Source organism: Hermetia illucens, chromosome 1, assembly GCF_905115235.1.
Source record: "Hermetia illucens chromosome 1, iHerIll2.2.curated.20191125, whole genome shotgun sequence".
NCBI lineage: Eukaryota > Metazoa > Arthropoda > Insecta > Diptera > Stratiomyidae > Hermetia > Hermetia illucens.
Genome location: NC_051849.1, coordinates 33681904 through 33704564, shown reverse-complemented (window position 1 = coordinate 33704564; position 22661 = coordinate 33681904). Strand labels below are relative to the sequence as shown.

The 22661-nt window shown below is 42.8% G+C and overlaps 1 protein-coding gene across 3 annotated transcripts in view; it reads left to right on the top strand.

Annotated features, from left to right (window-relative positions):
* The window catches only part of LOC119646814 (septin-7), a 277350-nt gene that overhangs the window by 31933 nt on the left and 222756 nt on the right, over positions 1–22661 (top strand). The window contains exon 1 of one of the 3 annotated variants that reach the window (XM_038047425.1): positions 19896–20225. The exons of the other annotated variants lie outside the window; for them this stretch is intronic. The gene's annotated coding sequence lies outside the window, so the exon portion shown is untranslated. Of the gene's footprint in view, positions 1–19895; positions 20226–22661 lie in introns of those variants that run through there. 3 annotated transcript variants of the gene reach the window in all.

The following is a 22661-nucleotide window of genomic DNA, read 5'->3' as shown; positions in this document are numbered from 1 at the left end:
TCCCTAAGCTCAACATGTTCGACCCAGCTGTCCCTCTTGTCAATCGAGCAGCAGATCCACTGAATAATGCGTCTGACAATATTGTTAAGCATTGGACCGCCATTAAAAATGCTCTTTCCTCGGGTGCTACACAGGCCAGGCCCCTGGGGGGCGTCATAAAATCTGGCTGACTGCGGAGTCGTGGAAGCGGATCGATGAAGAAAAGGGGTGAAAGGCTCTACTGACCGCTGTGAGTGATGGTGGGGGTGACGCGCTCGAATTTCGCTACCGAGCAAAATCCCGGGAAATTCAGCGTAATGTACCCCCTGATAAAATTTGCTATTGCGTTGGCCAGGGAAGCGGAAAATGCCACAAATCACGATAAATTCAGAACTGTATACCGCATACATGTGATCGCAAATCTTTCGATGGTGCTGTGAAGGACGTCAACGGTCAACTTGCATTGCAGAGAAACTAGTAGTGAGACTGACATATGATGGCGCAAAATGTCAACTGCTGCACCGAGGTAGGATTTTGCTGCTTTGTCCGGAGGACGTGGAGAAATTCTTTCCTCAAATACCTCAACTATGCTGATGACATCTATTTGCTCTCGCACCGGGTCAAATGGCTCTGGATTTGCAGAAGGGGGCAAATTGAGTTGGACTGAAGAGAAACACCAACAAAACCTGGGTTCTTATCCTGACGGGTAATGCACTGTCCCTATCTGCATTAATTTGGATGTCTAGGAAGCGTGGTTTCTGCTGATGGCTGCACTGAACTACTATAGATGTCCATCGACGTATTAGCTGCGTTAGATCCGCTTTTGCTGCCTTGTCTAATATCTGGAAATGCAGTTATCTCAACACTGAGATCAAGTTGAGACTGTTTTGTACTAGTGTTGTTTCTGTGTTGCTATATGGGAATAGCACATGGAAAGTGAACTCTACTGTTGCTCAAAAGCTTTCAGCATCACAGTACGCTAACCTGACACTATCTCAAACGAACAACTTGGTTGACGCACAGTCTTAGCACTCGGATGCGATGTGATTGGAAGACGAAAGTGGCAATTGCTTTGCGGGCTATGTCATGCAGTAGAATCCACTCTCCTAAGACGGCCGACTTGGTGCAGAACAATAGAAGACTAGTGCGAACGTCTCGGGAAGTCGTGTGGGGAAGCGTGTTTCAAATAATCGGTGTGTGTGACGCCCTATACCTACTAAGGGGTGAATGGCATCTATATATATATTCTAGTGCAAGTACCACTCCTTTCTGAGGAGTGCCTACTTTTTTACAAAAATTTGAATCGCGACCTTCCATACAACAGCCTTGTGCTCTAACCACTGAGCTATCCGGACACCAAGCATATCGAGCAGGAAGAAATGAAATTTCTGGAGATCCTAGCCAACGTTATCCCAAAAACTGGAACCCTATATATCAGATAGTTTCATACCAACTATCGGATTTTAAAGAGTTAAGAAAAATTCAATTGTTTTCAAACGAAATGGGTTTATTCTTCAAAATATTCCCCGTTGACATCTATGGTTCGTTGCTAACGTGCTGGCAAATCGAAAATTTCATTTTGAAAAAAAACTTGTACTTTTTTACTCCAAAAATTCTTCAAAGTTTTGGTTGGAGTATCGCTTTTCGTGTAGTTTCCCAGACCCTCGAAAAGATGATAGTCTGTTGGTGACAGATCTAGCGAAGGGGGTGAGCCAAAACTCCGTACTGCAACTCCTGTAGCATAGTCAGACTGGATGCATATGGTCGTACGTTATCTTGTAACAGAATTGATCCATGCCTATTCACTAGAGAAGGCTATTTTAAATGCTATTTCGCGTGCATTTCTTCCAACTGTGCACAGTAGGACTCTACAGCTATCATCTCGCCGGGATTCAGGAAAGAATAGTGAACGAAGCCTTCAGAAGTCCACCAAACAGTCACCATAATCTTCTTAGGGTGCAGTTTCGCTCTCGCTTGATGCCTAGGAGCTTCCAACCGCGATCCAACCACTGTCCTGAATGTTTCCTATTATCATAGAGAATCCATCCGTCACAAGCCACAATTCTCTTCAAAAACGGTTGCTTCTTATATCGCATCAGCAGTGAAGAGGCTACTTCAATTCTGAGGATTGTTTTTTTCGGTTAATTTATGTGAAACCCATCGATTGAGTTTTTCACTTTTCCAATTTGGTTGGCACTTTGCTAATGGTTGGTTTCCATGCAATGAAGGTCTCAACAAGGCATTGTAAAGTTGTCGATGTATTCCGCTCTACTTCTGGTCGCAGTTCGTCGTCATCAACACTGCTACTTTGTTGACCACGTGGTTCATTGTCCAAGCCAACATTCCCTTCTCCGAAATTGGCAAACCATCGTTGCACTGTGCGTTCGTTGCAGGTATCCGATTATTTTTTTTCGCCGCTGCAGATGCATTTTGTCCTTTTTAAGGTTTTGTGTGAAACAAAACTTCCCTTTACATATAGTAAATGACGCTATTTTGCGTTGAGTTTAAAAGGAGGCACAGAATGTGGTCGTGTGGATTGTCAAATGAAAGGGCTCAATTAGCACTTAACTGGATCCATATTTGATATCAGATGAAAGTGGAATAAGGGGTCAAAATATAACCCCAAAATGTGTATCAGATCTCGTTTTCAGGACCTATTCAACCGAAAAATATGAAAAAAATCACAGTAGTGTATCTAAACGAAATCTAGGCCCCAAAATACATCCCATTTCAAAATCTGCACAAATAAAGTTAATAATAGTAATTAGCATATTTTAGAAATTTAGCCGGAAACCTCCTTAAATTAATGTTAGAAGTACAAAATTTGCCATAAGCTTAAGGGGGTCATCCGGTGTGTCGGATCCGCGGAATCGAATTTTTTTTTTCATCAATTGTATTATTGAATATATGAGCAAAGTGATTTTTTGATATTCGGAGTCGTACGGAAATTATAATGTTAGAAACGTGATAAGTCACATGCCATGCCAATTTATGTCGATCGCCGTAATAAAGCGCGTATTTATCGGTACGAATGACTTTCGAATGACTTCGCTAAAAGAGTTGAAGTCAGGTTTTACATATGTTTCTTGAAGAAACCTAAGGTTTACGAACTAGGTATACAAGATTTATGGTCAGTTAAGATTTTATGGTTAAAAATCGCATTCTACTTTGCAAATGCGTTTTTTTCAAAACCGCATATTGAAAATCTGCTGGCACCGTAGCCCAAAATCTATCCCACGAAATTCTTCGAAATTTTCACGACTTATTCAGAACATATTTCTACGGTCCGCAAACTAGGATAATTGCGATTCATTCAGTAGTTTTTTTATTCATTAGAGAAGCCTTGATAAAACGTCATAATTTACAAAAAAAAAGTTTGACAAAGCACCAAAAATTTAACTTTCAATATTTTTTAATAATCCTAGTTTGCGGACTGTGGTTAAGTCCGCACGTTAAAATGCCGGTAACATTTTTTCTCTAAGATGATCACGTCTCTAGTGTGGCAGCAGAAAAACACCTTTTTTGGAAATGGATGTATAAGTTGCTGCTGCTGGAAAAATTACTATCTATGCTCAAGACATTAATAAGTACAGGGTGTGTACGTTATTTGAGGACATGCATAAATATCGCTATAATTTTCCGGAGCTATTATTTTTCTTTTTGCTCTTTGTCAGATAAGACATGGAGGACCACAGCTTAACACAAGAAATGAAGAAGCATGCGGTTATAGCCGCTATATGTGCAAATCACACCGATTTAGAAATTTCTAATTTTCTTAAGTGCGCCCGTTCATTCGTTCGGCGATACTGAATCTGTTGCAAGACGCAAAAAACACTTGCGACGTTCTGACACTGTCCGATCTGCAGAATTTATTCAATAAGTGAAAATGATCATTGATGAGGACCCTTCAAAATCAATAAGGACCCTTGTGAGGGAGCTTAATGTTTCTGACCGTCCTATCCGTCGACTTGTCCAAGAAGATCTCCGGTATAAATGCTACGTTTTGCGCAGACGACAATTCATGTCGAAGCAAACACAGGAACAGCGAGTTATCCGATCAAAACGCCTTCTAAAAACAAAATCAAACAACCTGAAGCGCCTGAGATGTCATGATTTTTTCCTGATGAAAAAAATGTTGAACAACACCAAAAGGTCAACCGCAGAAATGTCAGATGGCTCTGTTACGATCGTACAGAGTTTTGGGTTTGGGTGTTGTGAGCAACAAAGACATGTCATGCCATCTCACTTCTTCACTCAAGGACTTCCGAGTGAATTCGGCTGTATACGTCGAGGTTCTAGAGACAGTAGTGATTTTTTTTTTATTTGAGAGTCCTGAGTCCGCACCCACTTAGTGACGGACCGAACCACTTGGAGAGCAACTTACTCCCTCTTTTGTAGTTCCCGGGCTCCTCTTTTTTGAGTTAAACCCAAGTTTACCAAAAAAGCAAAAAGTTGACTGACGGTTTCGTCCAGGGCAGAGGCAACTAATCAGACGCTGCCTCACCTCTGCCCTGGGAGCAGCGTGACCGAAAGTAACGATAGATGGTAAATGCTCCACTTAAATATAATCTCAAACATGTAATGGGTACGAATTATATTTAAGTGAAATCCGTCTTCAGTCTAGACCTAAACCAGGCGTCTAAGGAGTTGCTTCTGCCCTGGACGAAACCGTCAGTCAACAGTAGTGAAACCCTGGACTGTTAGTATTCGCGGCGACAGCCCATACATCTTTCAACAAGACTCTGCTCCTTCACATAAGCGTCAAGTTTCATTCATTCATTTTCAAACTAAAAGCTAATTAGTTTTACTCTCAAGTTGTCCTCAAATACCGTATATGGTGAAAAATTTGTATTTGTACCTTTATCCAGTTCGTCACAAAGAATTACTAAAAAAAAAGCGGAATAAAAAAGAGCTTTCACACAGGATGACCCCCTTAAGACTGACAGGAAATCCGACATTTGGTATGAAAGTATCTGATAGATAAACCAATCTTCATCCTGAGATCCAGCCTAATCTTCAACTTTTCAGATTGTAAACCTACGAATTTCTTCTACTTTGTTCGACTTTTGTTAAAATCACGAAATTATATGACCGAATTTTGTGTTCCAAAGTTACAGGGCTTGGCAGGGGTTGCTTGGTTATTCAGTGCATTGGAATCGGTAATGTCTAATAGATAGGCTCCGCCATTTGACTTTAGAGATAGCAAAGGATATTATTCTCACAGGAGGCAACATCAGATAATGCTCGCATACTCCAGAACTGAAGATTTTTCCGCAATTCAGGATACTGAAGTATAGTGACACATGGAGTATTTCAAAATGACAAAATACATTCCACACTTTTTCTCTTTTTCTCTTAAATAACGCTAGTCAACATTTTTCTGTCGAGAGTTGTACCGAGATTTGAAGTTTACCCAAAAGAAAATGAAAATGGGAAACCCCGCAACTAAGAGGTGTCAATCTTGGTATTTCGTAAGAAAAAACATACATAACTAGACAAGTTCATAGCATTAGGGTGTTAGTGGTTGCAGGCATTTCACCGATAATTGAATTTGGAACAAATGGCCAGAAGCAGATAAAAGAATTTCTAACTAGTTTATGTAATGTCACAAATATGTCTTCCCAGCCTCTGTTTTATCTTCCGCTTCTTCGTTGAGAAATTCTACTTCCCTTGAGAGTGGCAACACACGAACCATAATGGCTAAATTCCATTTACCAAGCGATTGTTCTAGCCTTGAAATGAGTCCTACCTTATCAAAGAAATATCTTTTTTTGTTCATTGGCCACAGAATTATCCACTTACCGAAGTTCGGTTGATTGCAATCAACAGATGCACTTGGAATTATCCCGGGAAGAGGCTCTTGGTGTGATGAGCAAATGCAAGGGCGTGAAACATATCTCCATCCTTCCTTCGTCTTCAAATTTCGAGTAGGGGTTCTCGCTGAAAATTTATGAGGCGAGCAAATGTACTCAACGTTCGGATATTCAGCGATAGCGAGTCCCTATCTATTGCGAGGATAGATTCTGTCCAAAGTAAATGGGAACAACATCAAACAACTCTGAACACGCTTTAGGATGCTGTATGAGACTTTATGTGCGCTGGAATAAATATTTATGGGTCTTAGCTAGTACACAAGGTCGGTAATAGCTCTATATAGCTTAGCAGCAACGACATGCAGTGTTAAGGTTGGGCTGATTACTGGAAGTGAAAAATGGTCTATGCGTCGCATGCATTCTACGTACTAAACTCAATTTAAAGTACTCATAAAGCCGAGCTTCCGCCTTTAAGTGAATTTTCCCATAAAAAGGAAAGCACTTTGATCCACTCACCCCGAAAATGCTTGTCGACGATATGCCATTTCCCTGTACACTCATGCAGCGAAACGGGCACAGACCCCGCCAAAGCCTGCTAGCTTCCAGTTCATAACATCACGGACTAACTGAAAATCGATAGTGTTTTGCTGTAGTTACTACCGTACATCTCCGAAACAACGAACCACCCTAAAAACTTTTACTGCATTAACCCCACCGGCACTGTTGTGCCACATAAAAGTGAACATATCCAGCCTACCGGATCACGTACCGTGTGTAATACACATATTCACAATTCCACCCCGAATCCCTGTGCAAAAGGTGCCATTTTATGTGATATGTTTGTTCCATTTGTTTCGCCTACCCCCGTTCAGGACATGCAATCCGAGAATGGAGGCTTCGTGGATGAAATCATATTTTTCGTCGGTTTACCCTTGAATGAAGTGATTTTTCCTATTTTCCCGTCCCAGCCAGGATATAAGGCAGGGCTGAGATAATTGACTCCGTTGTATGACTTTACCTTCTAAGTTGGCCTTTTTTACCAGGGCGATGTCGTGGGTTCGAGGCTGGTGCCGGGGCATGGGAATGCAATTCACATTGTGGCGAATATAATGCGTGGCAAATTTGCCTTTGTGCATTATGAATATGAGGAGGATTCGCACACATTGTTTCTGGGCATGTTAGCCGTTGTTTTAGCTTTATTGGCATTTTGTATACGAAATGGGCTTTGAGTGCTGCCACTTAGGTTCTTTATCTGCTAATTATTCGCATTGCATAATTGGTTGAGTGGCATCGAATGAGGGTCAAGTGTGATTACGAGCATACAATGCTTCGATGCTTGGATGCTCAGAGCTCTTGCGTCTTCTTTTTCCGCAATAAAACTCGACAAGTTGGAGGAGAATCAGATATGAGGCCATGAAGTGAATTTCTGTTTGAAAATTTGCTAAAATCGGCATTTTATCACGTCCCATATATGAGTGCTTGAAAAATGGAGATAAAAGAGTCGTGAATGCATGTAGGGTGGAAATTTTCACAATTTGCGGACTGCATTTGTTAATTTGTCTTTGTTTTTCGTGCTGTTGAATAGAAGAACAACCGCCGTTTTGGAACATCAAAGGATTAGATATGAACAAAATATGAAAGGGGGATTAGAGATTTGTTTGTACTTTTTATTCTGACCTTATTCGCCGAACACATTATGGATGCTATATAATTAGTTACAGGGTGAAGTGTGTCATGAAAATTGAGCGTGTTTTCTATCTCTACGAAAGGGGTTTCTCAATTTCATTTTCCAGTAATATAGCACAAGCAAATTCAGCGATTATTGGTTACAGTAGTAAACTTAGATGTATGAATCGCGAAAGGAGCAGAATCTGGCGGCCTAGAACACCACAGCCCACCCGTAGTGTTCACGAAGGATACTAGCGCCAACCAGAGATTCCTTTGTAATCGTCTAAGAATTGTTTAATCAGCCTGGCTCTAGCTAGAGCCAGACCATCACAAATAAAGCGTCTCAGTGTCTTTCCTTCGTTGCCGCGACTTCATTAGTTGCAGACTATGCCGAGCCTTGCGGGATTATTCTCTATAGGCGTGTGGCCCAAAAGTTCTCGCGATCAAATTTCATTGTATGAGGGCCAAATTTTCCTTGGCTTAGCGCACTTCTCCATCTGGAAATAGTGGCTATCAAGTAGTGCGAAGAGATTCCACCCCTCACAATCGTCAACGGAACACAGAGCTCCCCCACTAAGGGACTCTCAATAGCGGAGGCTCGCTGGGTAACCAGGGAAGGATATTTTGATCGGTTCTCCTAGTCTGCTCAGTGCTTTTCTGCACTATCCCACAAGCATGGGGATTTTGTCCCTGAGTTCAAGGTATTAATAGCTTGGCCGTCGTTAGAATCGCTATCTTACGCTTGCTGCATAATACGCCCCAGCCATCTACAGTCCTCCTGTATCACCGGCGGCTACACTGGCGCATCGTATAAGACTGTATGACTCGGCTACATTGTGCGAATCCGAGAAAACTTCTGCTCCGACTCTGCACACCATTTTTGATCCGTCGGTAAAGAATACTATGTTGTAATCCCGAAACATATTGCCGATCTTCCACTGTGCCTTGACTGAACCCAAGGTCCCTGTTGAATTCTTTTTACGAGAGTTGTTTCAAAAAGAAGGTTCCCAACGCTGTAACTTTGTGGCGAAGATTGAGTGAATCATGCTCGGAGATCGGTGAATCACGATTTTGCAATTCATCATCATCATATCGCTCCATCTGAGGCAGAGTCTGCCTCGTCTGCTTTTTCTACCATAGATATTGCCCTTATAGACTTTCCGGACTGAATCATCCTCATCCATGCGGATTAGGTGACCCGCCCACTGCAACCTGTTGAGCCGAATTTTATTGACAACCAGACGGTCGCGGTATCGCTCATAGATTTCGTCGTTATGTTGGCTACGGAATCGTCCATCCTCATGTAGGGGGCCAAAAATTCTTCGGAGGGTTCTTCTCTTGAACGCGGCCAAGAGTTTGCAATTCTTCTTGCTAAGAACCCAAGTCTCCGAGGAATACATGAGGACTGGCAAGATCATTGTCTTGTACAGTAAGAGCTTTGACCCTATGGGGAGACGTTTCGAGCGGAACAATTTTTGTAAGCTGAAATAGGCTCTGTTGGCAGCCAACAACCGTGCACGAATTTCATGATCGTAGCTGTTATCGGTTGTGATTTTCGACCCTAGATTGGAGAAATTTTCAGCGGTCTCAAAGTTGTATTCTCCTATCTTCATTGTTTTCGTTTGACTAGTACGATTCGATGTTCTTTGGTTTTTGGCGTTCTTTTGGTTACTTCGCCTTGCTCTCATTAATGTGCCGCTCAAGATCACGCGCCGCCTGCTCGATCTGGATGAAGGTAGACATCTCAGGTTGTTCTTCCCATGATGTCAATGCGTCATCGTAGGACAGCAGTTGGGTAGACTTGAACAGGATGGTGTCTCTCGCATTTACATCTGCATTGCGAAACACTTTCTTCAGAGGTAGGTTAAAAAGGACACATGGTAGGGTGTCCGCTTGTGTTAGACCGTTGTTGATGTTGAATGGTCCCGAAAGTAATCCTGCTGATTTTATCTGGCCTCACACTTTGATCAGGGTCATCTTAGTCAGTCTTATTAATTTCGTCGGGATACCGAATTCTCTCATGTTTGCAATAATTTTTAATGATTTTCTGTTATTTTAAGGTTGACAAATATCCAAGCATTATAAACACTACATTTCTCTTCTTTTTTCCTTTTGCAGGTGAGTTGAACATACACTAGAGAAAGCAGCAAAGGTATTGGCGATTAACGACAGATGCATTCTTCTGTAATACTTCTTAATCAGGTAAACTAAGATTTCCTCAAAACTGTTGCTGACATTATCCTCGATACCTTGCTTACATGGCATAAGAAGATTTTGGAAAAATGTAAAGGGTGATCATACCCCCAGACTCGGCATACAATTCGTAGTGCCGAAATTTCGAAGAGAGAAGAAGACCCGTCAGGCCCTTTCTTTACGATTGCCCAGCTCTAGTTAGGGCCAGAACACTAGGTAGACATTCTTTGGGGGCATCAAAGAGGTCCTCTGGTTGTAGGGCTGATAGACTGGGCCCAATTTCAGAAAATATCGAAACGCAAAATCTGAAAATATCAAGATTATGTCCTATTTGACATATAGGCCTCTAAAATACCCTCCATACCGATATCTACTTAAATAATATTCATTGTGCTTTTGGTAATGGTATTTTTTTAGGAATTTGACTGGGAGCCCCCTTGAATTCACCCCATTAAATTTTGCAGTAGCATAGGCTATAATATAAAGGAGAATAACGCGAGGCTTGGGGGAAATGGTATTATAACAGACACACACTTTGAGGAAGGAGATAACGTCCCCCTTCTATTCGTCATTTTTAGTAGATACTTTGGGTTATTACCACGGGTTCACGGAAAAAAAAGTTTAACTTAGTTTCTAATTTTTCTAATTTTTTAGTTTCTAATCCCTAAAGCGCCTTTTTTGCATGTATGGCTTCGTCGTTCTTATACGATCAGTTTTCTCCACGATGGTCCAAACGCAATAACTTTTCAAATTAAATTTGTCATTTCGGTGTAGTGGGGTTGACTAATCGCGGATAGTGACTAATGAGAATCTGACTGTGTAAGCCTGCTCTAAGTGGGGCCGAACTGCTTCCCTAATGCGGCACGAATATTTTTCCTGCTAGTTTAGTTCTTTGCACACACTTCATTTTGATATGTTAACTCGTAATCAACGGCGTAAACAACGAATTCCAGTTTAGGCTTGACTCAATAAGGAATTTCAAACATCCCAGTTTTGTACCGAGATTTACCAATTCGTTATCTTAAGCGGCTGTGTGGCGTTCTATCGTATGCTATCACCTATTTAGTCAGATTTTATTCATAAACAAACGGTCGTGGTATCGCTAAGGCATTCCATGAACCTTGAGCATAAGTTTATTAATCGCTTGGTGAAGTTGGTTGCTACCCCGGTTTGCTTGTGAGTCCACCGGTTCGTGTCCACTTATGATTCTTAAGTCGATGAATGGCAGCATTTATCCATGGTCTTCAGTTCTGACTGCCCGCAACTTCGCAGCAGCTGCACGATTTTATCCGCTTTGCCCTAGCTAGTATACAGCACTTTTTTTCATTCGAGAACCCTCTCTTCTTTCTATGTCGGTAAATCCAGCAGTAGGGCACTAATTAACGGTATCAAGAAGTTAATCGGAGACGACAAATTTTACATAAATTGTGTCAAATTGTAAGTTGGCTTGAAACATTGCGTAAAAACTATAACTCCTACTAGCTTAAAAGTGCTAAGGGCCTTAAAATCGTAGTAAAAGGGATTGACCATAACGCGCGAAACCCACATTAACGCAAGGGGCATCCTCCATCTATGTTACTCACGGAGAAACATCCACCTCTTTATATTGTATTTCTGGATCTGGAGAAAGCGTTTGACCTTGTGCACATGAACTCTGACATGCTCTACGGCAACACCTAGTTAGTACCAAAGGAACTCGTGCGCTGAGTTCAATTGCTCTACTGCGATCCGATGGCGGGTGTATGAAAACCGCTTCCTGTTTCTGCCGTTTCATCAGTGAAGCGCCCTCTCACCACTCCTCTTTGCTCTTGTTATGGATACTGTCACACAGAACATCCAACGTCCAGCCCCATTTATACTGCTTCATGTAGATGATGTTTTCCTGTCGTCTCATTGCAAAAATAATCTCGAAGAACTTGTCCAAACATCGCCTCATGCAATACGTTCTCAGATTGAATCTGAATAAAACTGAATTTTTGAAAACCAATCCCCATGAAACCTAAAGTTTTGTCGTCCGTTCTGTCGCCCTCTATGGTTCTGAATGTTGTCTGACTATAAAAGGCAATGAACGCTATCTTCGGTAACGGAGACGGAGATGTTGAGTTCGAATAGTGGCATAACACAGCTTGATCACATCTGGAATGATGATATCCGCAGTCGATATGGGGTTACACCAATCGTGGAAAAATTGCAAGAGAGGCGTTTTCGATTATATGGTCATGTAACTCGCGCTAACAAGAATTCATTTAACATTACACTTGCTAAGATTTATCCAAACATCAAAGTCAATAATAAGCGACCAAAAGGCCACGCTGATGGTGATTTGAAGACCTCCCGACTACATCCAGATCAGGCCTTTGATAAAATAAAATGGCGCAACCGACACCGCTTGTGAACGGGCAAAGAATAAAGAAAAGAAAAATATGCCATAGGGTCAGAACTCCAATTGTTGCAACTCATGAACATATGAAGCAGGAGAAGCGTCGGTTTTGACATACAGAAAAAAGACTTCTCGTTTCTACGCTGCTGCATTGCCCGATATACAGTGTTCTTCCGGTCTATTGGAAGCTCACAATCAGCATCAAACCAGTCGTTTCGACATTTCCTTGTGACTAGGGCCAAATGCTTTTTTGACCGTACCAATAACAGCTGACTGTTGTGTTAATTGTGGTATGCATTTTCCCCTTATACCGTGTTATGGAAGGCTGGCAGTGTTTGCTATCATCTGGTTGTCAGTGCGCATTCGAGATAGTGTTGTTTTTCGCACCGAAGCACCATACCATCGAGACAAACGATTCGATTCTATGTAGACCTTTCTGTATATTCTGACATATACGTGGTCAATGTGGTTGAATCTGGTTCCTTCTTTTCTTTCTTTCCGTGGAAACCAGGTACTTCCAACAAGCTAATACTGCTAATTGGATAATCAGCAGTCCCTTTTTATTGGTAATTTTATGCAAAAAAAAGTTGAATGGCAGTTTCGTCCAGGGCAGAAGCAACTCATCAGACACTACTTCATCTCTGCGCTGGGAGCAGCATGACCGAAAGTAGCGACAGGTGGTAATCGCTCCATTTATATATAGTATAATGAAAACATGATATGATTGCCAAATAATATTGAAGTGAAATCCGTCGTATGTTCAAACCTCAACTAGAGAATTTCTTCCAAAGTGGTCCTGTCCGCCATCAAGTGGATGCGGACTCAGGATTCCCAGCATCCTCAACAAAAAATGTTATGCAAGTTATAACAGCCGATGTATGGCCTGAAAACAAGCTCCATCCCTCCTTCGCTGTTAAATCCCCCAAGTATAATTTTGATACCACACCTGGGCCAGGCTTCGAGGGTTCGGTTCTCTGCTTCGCAGAAGGTATCCTGTCGCTATGCAGTCTCTTCTGTAAGTGCCTGGACGTTAATGAGGCTTGTGTCTCGAAATTTGCCTGGCTTGCTTATGTTATCACAGCCGATAACAGCAGATTTCATTCATGGGTAACTAGGAAAACTACTCCAAGCGTTTGTTGTTCAGCCTCCTTTTCTGCTGCAGAAGTCTGGGACAATGGAACATAACGTGCTTCGGGTCCTCGGGTGTACCACCGCATTTAGGACAGTTGGGAGACTCGTCCAACTCGAAGCGATGCAAATACTTCCTATAGCCACCGTGTCCCGTAAGGAATTGTGTCAGGTGGTAATTCAATTCTCCGTGCTTTCAGTCGACCCATTTCTAGATACACGAGATCAATGTATGGGTCCACCGGCTCTTGTCGTAGTTATCCCACCGTTGTTGCCATTTGCCACACAACTCTCTCCTGATGGCTTTTCAGAAGTCCACATTCACCTCGGCTGGATTTGCCTTCCGTTTTTCGTAGAGCCAGTGTGCCTCGCTCGCTAGAAGATCTATAGGGATCATTCCCGCGATGACACACACTGCCTCCGTCGACACCATCCTAAATGCGTTGCACACCCTTAGCACAATTGGCCGGTATGCCGAACTTATCTTCCTCCGGTTGACAGCGTGGTTCAACGCTCCCGCCCAGACGGGGGCCGCATATAGCAGGATCGACTTCATCACTCCCGCGATGAGTGGCCTGCGACTATACTTCGGCCCTCCCCCTCTCTCGCGCATAATCCAAGTGTCCCTTCAAACTCAGCTTGGCATCGATCATCACCCCCAGCTATTTGACAATTGATTTTGAGACGACCTCACGATTACCAACCGGGATGTTAACCGTGTTGTTCTTCCTACGGTTGGTAATGAGGACCGCCTCCGTCTTTTCGTGCGCCAGATCTAGCTTGACCATTCGTTACCATGACTTGATGGTATGAATGGCTTCATTTGCATAAAACTCCACATCCTCGGGATACTCTGCAATTGCAACTACCGCCAGGTCGTCCGCAAAAGGAATAAGCGTTGCCTCCTCCGGCACGCGTAGGCCAAGCACTCCGTCATACGTTATGTTCCACAGCAGTGGTCCCAATACAGAACCTTGTACTCCTTCGGCCAGTCGTCCGTCTCGTACCAGAGAAGTCTCTCCGAAAGGTAACTCTCGATTAGTCGAGCCAAGTAGCTAGGAACACCCAGTTTGGCAAAAGCGCCAGCCCCAGTTGGCTGAGTTGAAAGCATTTTTGATGTCCAGCGTCACCAGAGCATAGCATTTGCCCGTAGCGATTGCATTACGAGCCAATTCCACAACCTTTGCCACTACATCGACCGTAGAACAGGCTCGCTGAAACCCATATTGCCATTCTGAAAGACCACTCGCAAGCTCGATGAACGGGAGCAGCCTGTTGTATTTCACCCTCTCCATCATCTTCCCCATGGCGATATGAAGAGGACACGCCGGGTGGTTTTTGGAACTTCGGTAGCAACACCAGCTTCTGCCTCTTCCACTGGGCGGGAAATATTTCTTCCGCCATGCACGTTTTGATTGTGCTTGCGAACCACCTTGGTCTGGCTTTGACCGCCACCTTCAGAACCTTGTTCGGAATTCCGTCCAATTCCGGAGCCTTGCTATCCTTAGTACGTCTGCAGATTTTCCGAAGTTCCTCTTCGATAACGCCAGGGATCGAAAAGAGGTCCTGCTGAGCTGCCAGTTGGGATCCACTTTCATCCTGCTCGTGCTGCGAGAAAAGAGTTGTAATTATTTGCAAGAGCCGTGGGCATGTCACTTGAGGTGATTTTTATCCGCGGATCTTGTTCATTACAACTTGGTAGGGTGTACCCCACGGATTCGTATTAACCTCCATGCAGAGCTTCTGGTAGCATTCCCGCTTGCTTCTCCGTATGACCTTCTTAAGGTTGCTTCACAGATCCATGCATTCCTCCTCACGCTCCTGGTAATAGTGCACCTTCTCACCCTGGTTTCTATACCATCCTTTGACCATTCATCGCTTCATTCAATTTGCTTTCTTTGGCTGTGTAACATAATGTCCTGTCCTGAGATGCAAACATCAGTTCAGGATGTGATACATGTTTTGGGTATTTCTAGACTTTTTGCAAACTTATTTGAATTTATTATGTTTTGACTATTTCTAAATCAAGTGCGTGGAGAACGGAGTAGAGGTTTTCAAAAAAGACTAGGAGGTCATCTGAACATTCAGGACGGAATCCTGGAAGGAATCCTGAGCGTATGCTGGAGAGATATTAATAAGGAACTCCAGACATCCCGGTTTTGCGCCGAGGTCCACCAATTCGATATCCCTAAAAGCTGTCTGGCGTCCTAACCTACGCCATCGGTTCATCTTAGGCAGGGTCTGCCTCGTCTTCTTTTTCTACCATTGATATTGCCCTTATAGACTTTCTGGGTGGGATCATCCTCATCCATACGGATTAAGTGACCCGCCCACCGTAACCTATTGAGCCGGATTTTGTCCACAACCGGACGGTCATGGTATCGCTCATAGATTTCGTCATTGTGTAGGCTACGGAATCGTCCATCCTCATGTAGGGGGCCAAAAATTCTTCAGAGGATTCTTCTCTCGAACGCGGCCAAGAGTTCGCAATTTTTCTTGCTAAGAACCCAAGTCTCCGAGGAATACATGAGAACTGGCAAGATCATAGTCTTGTACAGTAAGAGTTTTAACCCTATGGTGAGACGTTTCGAGCTTACGAAACGTAAGCTGAAATAGGCTCTATTGGCAGCCAACAACCAATTTCATGATCGTAGCTGTTATTGGTTGTGATTTTCGACCCAAGATAAGAGAAAATATCAACGGTCTCAAAGTTGTAGTCTCCTATCTTTATTCTTCCCGTTTGACCAGTGCGGTTTGATGTTGTTGGTTGCTTGGTTTTCGGTGCTGACGTTGCCACCATATATTTTGTCTTGCCTTCATTGATGTGCAGCCAAAAATCTCGCGCCGCTTGCTCGATCTGGATGAAGGCAGTTTGTACGTCTCGGGTGGTTCTTCCCATGATGTCGATATCGTCAGCATAGGCCAGTAGTTGGGTGGATTTAAAGAGGATCGTACCCCTTGCATTTACCTCAGCATCACCGATCATTTTCTTGAGGGCCAGGTTAAAGAGGACGCATGATGTCGCGGGATACCGAATTCTCTCATGGCCGTGTACAGTTTTACCCTGGCGATGCTATCATTGGCGGCTTTAAAGTCGATGAAAAATGGTGCAACTTATGTCCATATTCCAACAGTTTTTCCATCGCTTGCCGCAGAGAGAAAATCTGATCTGTTACTGATTTGCCTGGAATGAAGCCTCTTTGGTATGGGCCAATGATGTTCTGGGCATATGGGGCTATCCGGCCTAGCAAGATAGCGGAGAATATCTTATAGATGGTACTCAGCAACATGATACCCCTATAATTGCTGCACTGTGTGATATCTCCCTTTTTATGTATGAGACAGATAATGCCTCGTTGCCAATCGTCAGGCATTGATTCGCTGTCCCACTTGATGAACCACTTGGTGTAATTGGTCGCCTCCATATTTAACCAATTCGGCTGTAATTCCATCGGCTCCTGGCGACTTATGATTTTTTAGCCGATGAATTGCACGGACTGTTTCTCCTAAACTTGGTGGTGGCAGTATTTGTCCGTTGTCTTCAGTTGGCGGGACCTCCAACTCGCCGATGTTCTGGTTGTTCAGTAACTCATCAAAGTACTCAACCCATCGCTCTAATATGCCCATTCTGTCGGAAATCAGATTTCCCTCTTTGTCTCTCTGGTGGCAGGATGAGCATCGAAGTGTATAAGGCATCATCCTGCTGACTTGTTGGTAAAACTTGCGCGCCTGGTGCGGTTGCTCCCTGTACTTTTCTAGTTCACAGACTTGTTAGTTCTCCCAGGCTTCCGTTTTCCGTCTGTGAAGTCGCTTCTCCGCTCGACGGAGTTCGTGATACGTCACTGCGCGTGCCCGCGTTCTTTGAGAATGCAACATTACTCGGTATGCCGCATTCTTCCGTTCCGTTGCTAGCTTACATTCATCGTCAAACCAGCCGTTCCGACTCCTTTTGCGTTTGGGGCCAAGTATGTTTGTGGCCGTAGCCATGATAACGTTCTTCAGGTGATTGTGAAGATCATTTGTTGATGCTTCATCTCCAGGTCCTCTGTTGACTGCGGTTATTGCGGCATCCATTTCCCTCTTATAAGTGTCGCGGAGGGTTGTGTTGTGGATGGCTTCAATGTTCACTCTCACCTGATTGTCAGAGGGGATTCTAGGTGGTATTGTTATTCGAGCTCGGAGAACCATGCCAACGAGATAGTGATCTGAGTCTATATTGGCCCCCCTATATGTTCTGACATTCATCAAGGCTGAGAGATGGCGGCGTTCGATCAACACGTGGTCAATTTGGTTGAAAGTGGTCCCGTCTGGAGAGGCCCACGTATGTTTGTGGACCGCTTTCCGCGCAAACCAGGTACTTCCAACAACCATTTCGTGTGACCCTGCTAATTGAATAGTCCGCAGTTCGTTATCATTTGTTTTTTCGTGTAAGCTATGGGAGCCAACGTATCGCCTGAATACGGGCTCCTTCCCTACTTGGCTGTTAAAATCCCCAAGTATGATTTTAATATCATATCTGGGGCAGGCTTCGAGGGTTCGTTCTACTACCTCGTAGAAGGTATCCTTCTCCGACTCTGCAGTCTCCTCTGTAGGGGCGTGAACGTTAATGAGGCTTATATTTCTAAACTTGCCTCGCAAGCGCAGTGTGCATAGCTAACCGCTTATGTTTTCAAAACCGATAACAGCAGGTTTAATTTTTTGGTTGACTAAGGGACCTACTTCGAGCACATGGTTTACTGGATGGCCACTATAATATATGGTGTAGCGGCTCTTTTCCAGGAAACCGGTCCCTGCCCAAAGCATCTCCATGAGAAAATGCACAAATCGTTAATCCGTTGTCGTTGCCGGGTTCGTCGTTGTAAAGTCCATCCTGTCCGAGGCTTTCGTGGCTCCGTAACATCGGTTTTCCGTGTATGGTTGTCAACCCCCAACCTGGAGGACCAGTTGGTACAGTTTGTCCCGTTTTTAGGCGCGAGAGACTCGCCTTCATCCTTCTCCGTCTGCAGCTTTTCGTTACGAAAGAGCTCCCAGCGGTCACCACGTAGAGGTGGAGATAGGGTTTGGTAGTAGAGCTGTTGGTGTTGGTTCAGCAGGCATTTCCCAGGTTTTATGCTCCATCGTGGGTACCAATCAACGTTTCGCCCTGGGACCTATACTACCCTTTGACCACCAGATATTATAATACTTACTAAATAGTTGGTTCTTATTCAAAACTCAATTTCTACCCGTGTGTCACGACAAATATGAACAATTGTGCTGAATTCTAAGCCCCCCATGGTGGTTCAATCAATAACTTTTCCTAAAACCACTAACAACCTCCACTTTCCCCCATTATCGTGGTGACCCAAAACATAAATATTCATTTATCCACACAATTTCCGTCTATTCTACCGCCAGCATAAATACCCTGTAATTTTGAGAATGCAGAACGCAAATGTAATTGAGCTAAATAATGTACGGACAGGAAGTTACGATTAGCATATATCGCAACACACCATCCACCAAAACATTACTGAGCGATTCCGTCATTGTAATTATAAAACAAAAAAGTTTTCGTTACATGTCCATTGCATTTATATCGTTCCGAATTGGAATTGTTCAAAATGGTAGCAAAAAACATGGCACGACCCGTGTAACCATAACAATAGTGCATATAAGTAATAACTGTGCCAAAGTACTCTCTTGTGGCCTCCTTCCTCCAGCATGGCTATCGCCATATTTTCGGGGAGGCTCTGTGGGGCATACTATGTTCTGTTGGCTGTTGTCATATTGGAACATGAAAATATGCCCAGCGGAAAAAGTAAGAAAGCAAAAAAAGACGGGCGCCAATAATTTGATCCGGTAAAGCGTGAAAACGCGCAAGATCAGTTACAAGACTTAGTACATTCCATCTATTGTGCGATATTAGCATGATATGCGTCATATACGCATGATAGCTGGTAGCCAGAAAGTTCTGCATAGACGGCTAAGGGGGAGGTTTTGGAAGAGAAATAGTTTAATCTGCGAAATTTTAGATATTTGGGAAGAAGCGTGAATAGAAAATGGGGGTCAGAAAATGGTGATAGAGTTGGCACATGGCGAAATATTGTGACCCAATTATGTATTCTCATTTGATTGATCTGATGTCTCCCCAGTGCTAAAAAAGCAAAAATTAACAGGCTACCCTGCCTTCCATTTATGGTCCCTTTTGAACCCCTTTGATTCAAACACTTCCCCATACAAACTCTCCATTATTTCCCAACTCAGCTCCCAAATGGCCCCTTAATCCATCGACGCGGTACCAAGACCAAAGGTCGCAAAGCAACATAGGCCATAGGGAGTCAAAATGCAACCACAATAATTTCAATTAGGCTCCATATGCAGGGCTTCCTTCTTCAACGTTACTGACTCAATTACTGAAAATATTCCCGAAAAATTCCAGCGATTGCAATGGATCATGGCAGTGGAGAGGCTGAACCTAAAACGCTTGTTCCGCCGGCCTTTGGTATGTTCAACTTCCACACATGATGGTCTTCACTAAATTACTGTTGATAGTTGTTTATTTTCGTTAAGGTTTGTTTTCATAAAGTCTTCAACGTTCCACGATTTGTTCTCATTACACGAAGTACTGGTGGACGGCGGTTGCTTTTGCTTTTATACGGATTTACATTGAATTCGTCTTTTCGGTGCGTTTGGAGCCCAATCGGGGGCTTAGAGTGTACCCAGCGAGGTTCAGTTGTGCATGACAGTCTCATTGATCCGGTCAAACTCGAAACATTTTTACGCTTACTATTTGTTTTGAAGTTTTTGATTTATCAGTGAACGCTCTCGACATACTATCGACAGCGAATCGTGATAGTGCCGCGGTTTAATTGACGACTCTAGAACGACTTAATTAACGATCCACCCTGAAGACGCCTCGCAAATAAAGTGCAGTCAGTGATTGTGAAGTGGAATTTTGCAAGGTGATCTTTGCATTTGTGTATTGTCAGCAAATGAACATATGAACAGAAGGTTGTTGATCGTTATTGGAAATTGTGATATTTGTTGTGCATCAACTGAATTGCACAGTCAGTGATTGAGTTGTAAGGAAATATTTGGATTAATTTATATTTGCGTATGAAGATGGGTCATTAAACGAACAGGTTGCTGACCTCCTGCTCAAGATTTACTCATTGGATTACTTCAAACTGAATATGATATTGCAAAAGCTGCTCAGATACATAGACTCACCAAAAAAGGATCTTTCTGTGCCACAACCGAACTAGAAACTATTCTGTTAATGTATTAAAAGTCCCTACTTCATTTTGATATTTCTAGGCCTAAATCCATTAGTACCTAAATTTTATAGCGCTCAATCTTAAGTTACGAAAGAACAGCAAAAATTGAATTTCATTCGAAAACGCAATTCCGCCTCTTGGCCCTACTCCAGGATATTAGTCCAACGTAATCACCTGCGGAATATTTCCGCAATCTAGGCTGCCATTGTAGTCCATAAGCTTGTGCCAGCTTATGTTCTGCCGTTCGCAACGAATTGCAGTTTCTCTAAAGAGAGTGGTTCAAACCCTAAGTCCAGCTCGCTAGGTCCAATTTTAAGCTCCATATCCAATCCCTTAATCCTCAAGCGTCCAATTTTCTCATTTTCGTAGTTTACTGATTCGCTTTGTTCTGCCTGTTGGCACCTTTGATATTTTTTAAGCAGTCTTGGGGAGAAGGGAAGGAGGAGAGTGCCACGGACTCAGAGTAGAGGCTTTACCAAAATTAGATTATTTTTATAATGTACAAAAGAACCCTATTTACCATGGGCCCGAATTTTTCTTTATGATCCTGCTCATGTATGAATACTTCGCGAAAGGATTTAAAAGGGCACTGGTTGGTCCGTTCGATGCAGAAAATCTGAAGATGATAGGCATGTTGCCAAAAAGTGTTACAGAACTGCAAACCCGGTAAAACGTAGGGAAGGAGGGTTTACATAATAGCAACACTTCTGCGAGCGCCAAATGTCCAGAATTGATATATGTGCTTAACTAGAGTGGCGATATAAGGTTAATTCAACCTAAACTTTTGAAGAATTTCTCAAAGTTTGCATTCTCCGACCAGTTCCTGTGAGGACCTTTGTTATAATTTATGCATCACAGATTAGGCTGGTGAAGAGTGGTGGCCGAATCATACGAGGTTGCGTGAGACAGCTTTGTATCAACTATGCATTCGTGCTACACTCCTCCAAGTCTTACCGGCCAATGAAAGTAATATGAAGACGAACAGCAAAAACAAGTCGGGATACCGGAAGCTAGACGCTTCAGGTATGAAAGGTTTTGTGTATTTCTTTTATATAGAGATTTGAGTCTGCATTTGTCCCATTAGTATGTAGCACGTAATATATGCATATATCTACTTTCAAGTGATATTGACATTCAAAGCCTTGAATTTGCACTGAAGCGACAGCTTTGACCTATTATAACTTTATTAGTAATAGTGCGATTTGCACCAAATTTGGTAGGATCATGCTCTATGATGTAGCCTACATATGTTTCGTGATTCTAGAGTGAACTTAAGGGAGGTTTTCCTGCTAATTACTAAAAATTATAGTAATCTACTATTATTAACTTTATTTGAACAGGTATCGGTATGGAGGATATTTCGGAGCCTAGGCACCATACAGTGGCAGTTCCTTGATTTTTTTTTTCAGATTTTTCGTTTGAGTAGTTTCTGAGAATGGGTTCGTTAAAGAAATAATCACTTTCGATCCCCCGCACTCCCCACCTTTCCAAAAAATGTCAAAACTAACACCGGCTTCGAAAATTACTAATCGAAACCTTTCATTTGACACCCCACATGACTATATTTGATTAAGCGTAGCGTTGGTGCTGTAATGAGGGGCGACCAACAGACAATTTTATTCTAGTTAGGTAGGGAGTTTGTAGCAAATCTGCAGACAAAAAAAATTCAAAAATGAGGAGGTTTGCTTAGAAGTGAAGTGAAGTCCATTTCAAATCTATAATGGACCTCTAATGGATTGTGATGTGACCAAAGCCATACTACCCTTGACCATGTGCATGTATTTCTGACCAAGCAACATTCACGGATTATTCCCTCAGCAATTTCGTTCGTTGTACGGAGTATGCATTGCAGGGGGGATCTTCCTTGCATTGTGGAAGCGGTACAAGCTCATTTCTGTAAAACGAACTATAGAATTGGTTATCGATTTGGTTGAAAATGTGCTGAAAACAAGAAAGAGTTGGTGAAGGGTTTTGTATTGCTTCCACAATTGTGGACATCATGTAAAATGATTTTAATGTAGTTAACTTTCAACAAATCATAATAGTGGATAACGCCAAAGATAGCAGAGAAAGAAGCAATTTTCTTTGTGCGGTCCTGCTTTTCCGTATTTAGCTAGCATATCTAGCCATCGGTCATAGCTGAACCACTGAAGTTGTAGAAATTTATTCCGCTTGAACTTTTCCGATTCATTGAACAGATTATCGAGTTGAATGCTATACCGAATATATTACAAATGTCCA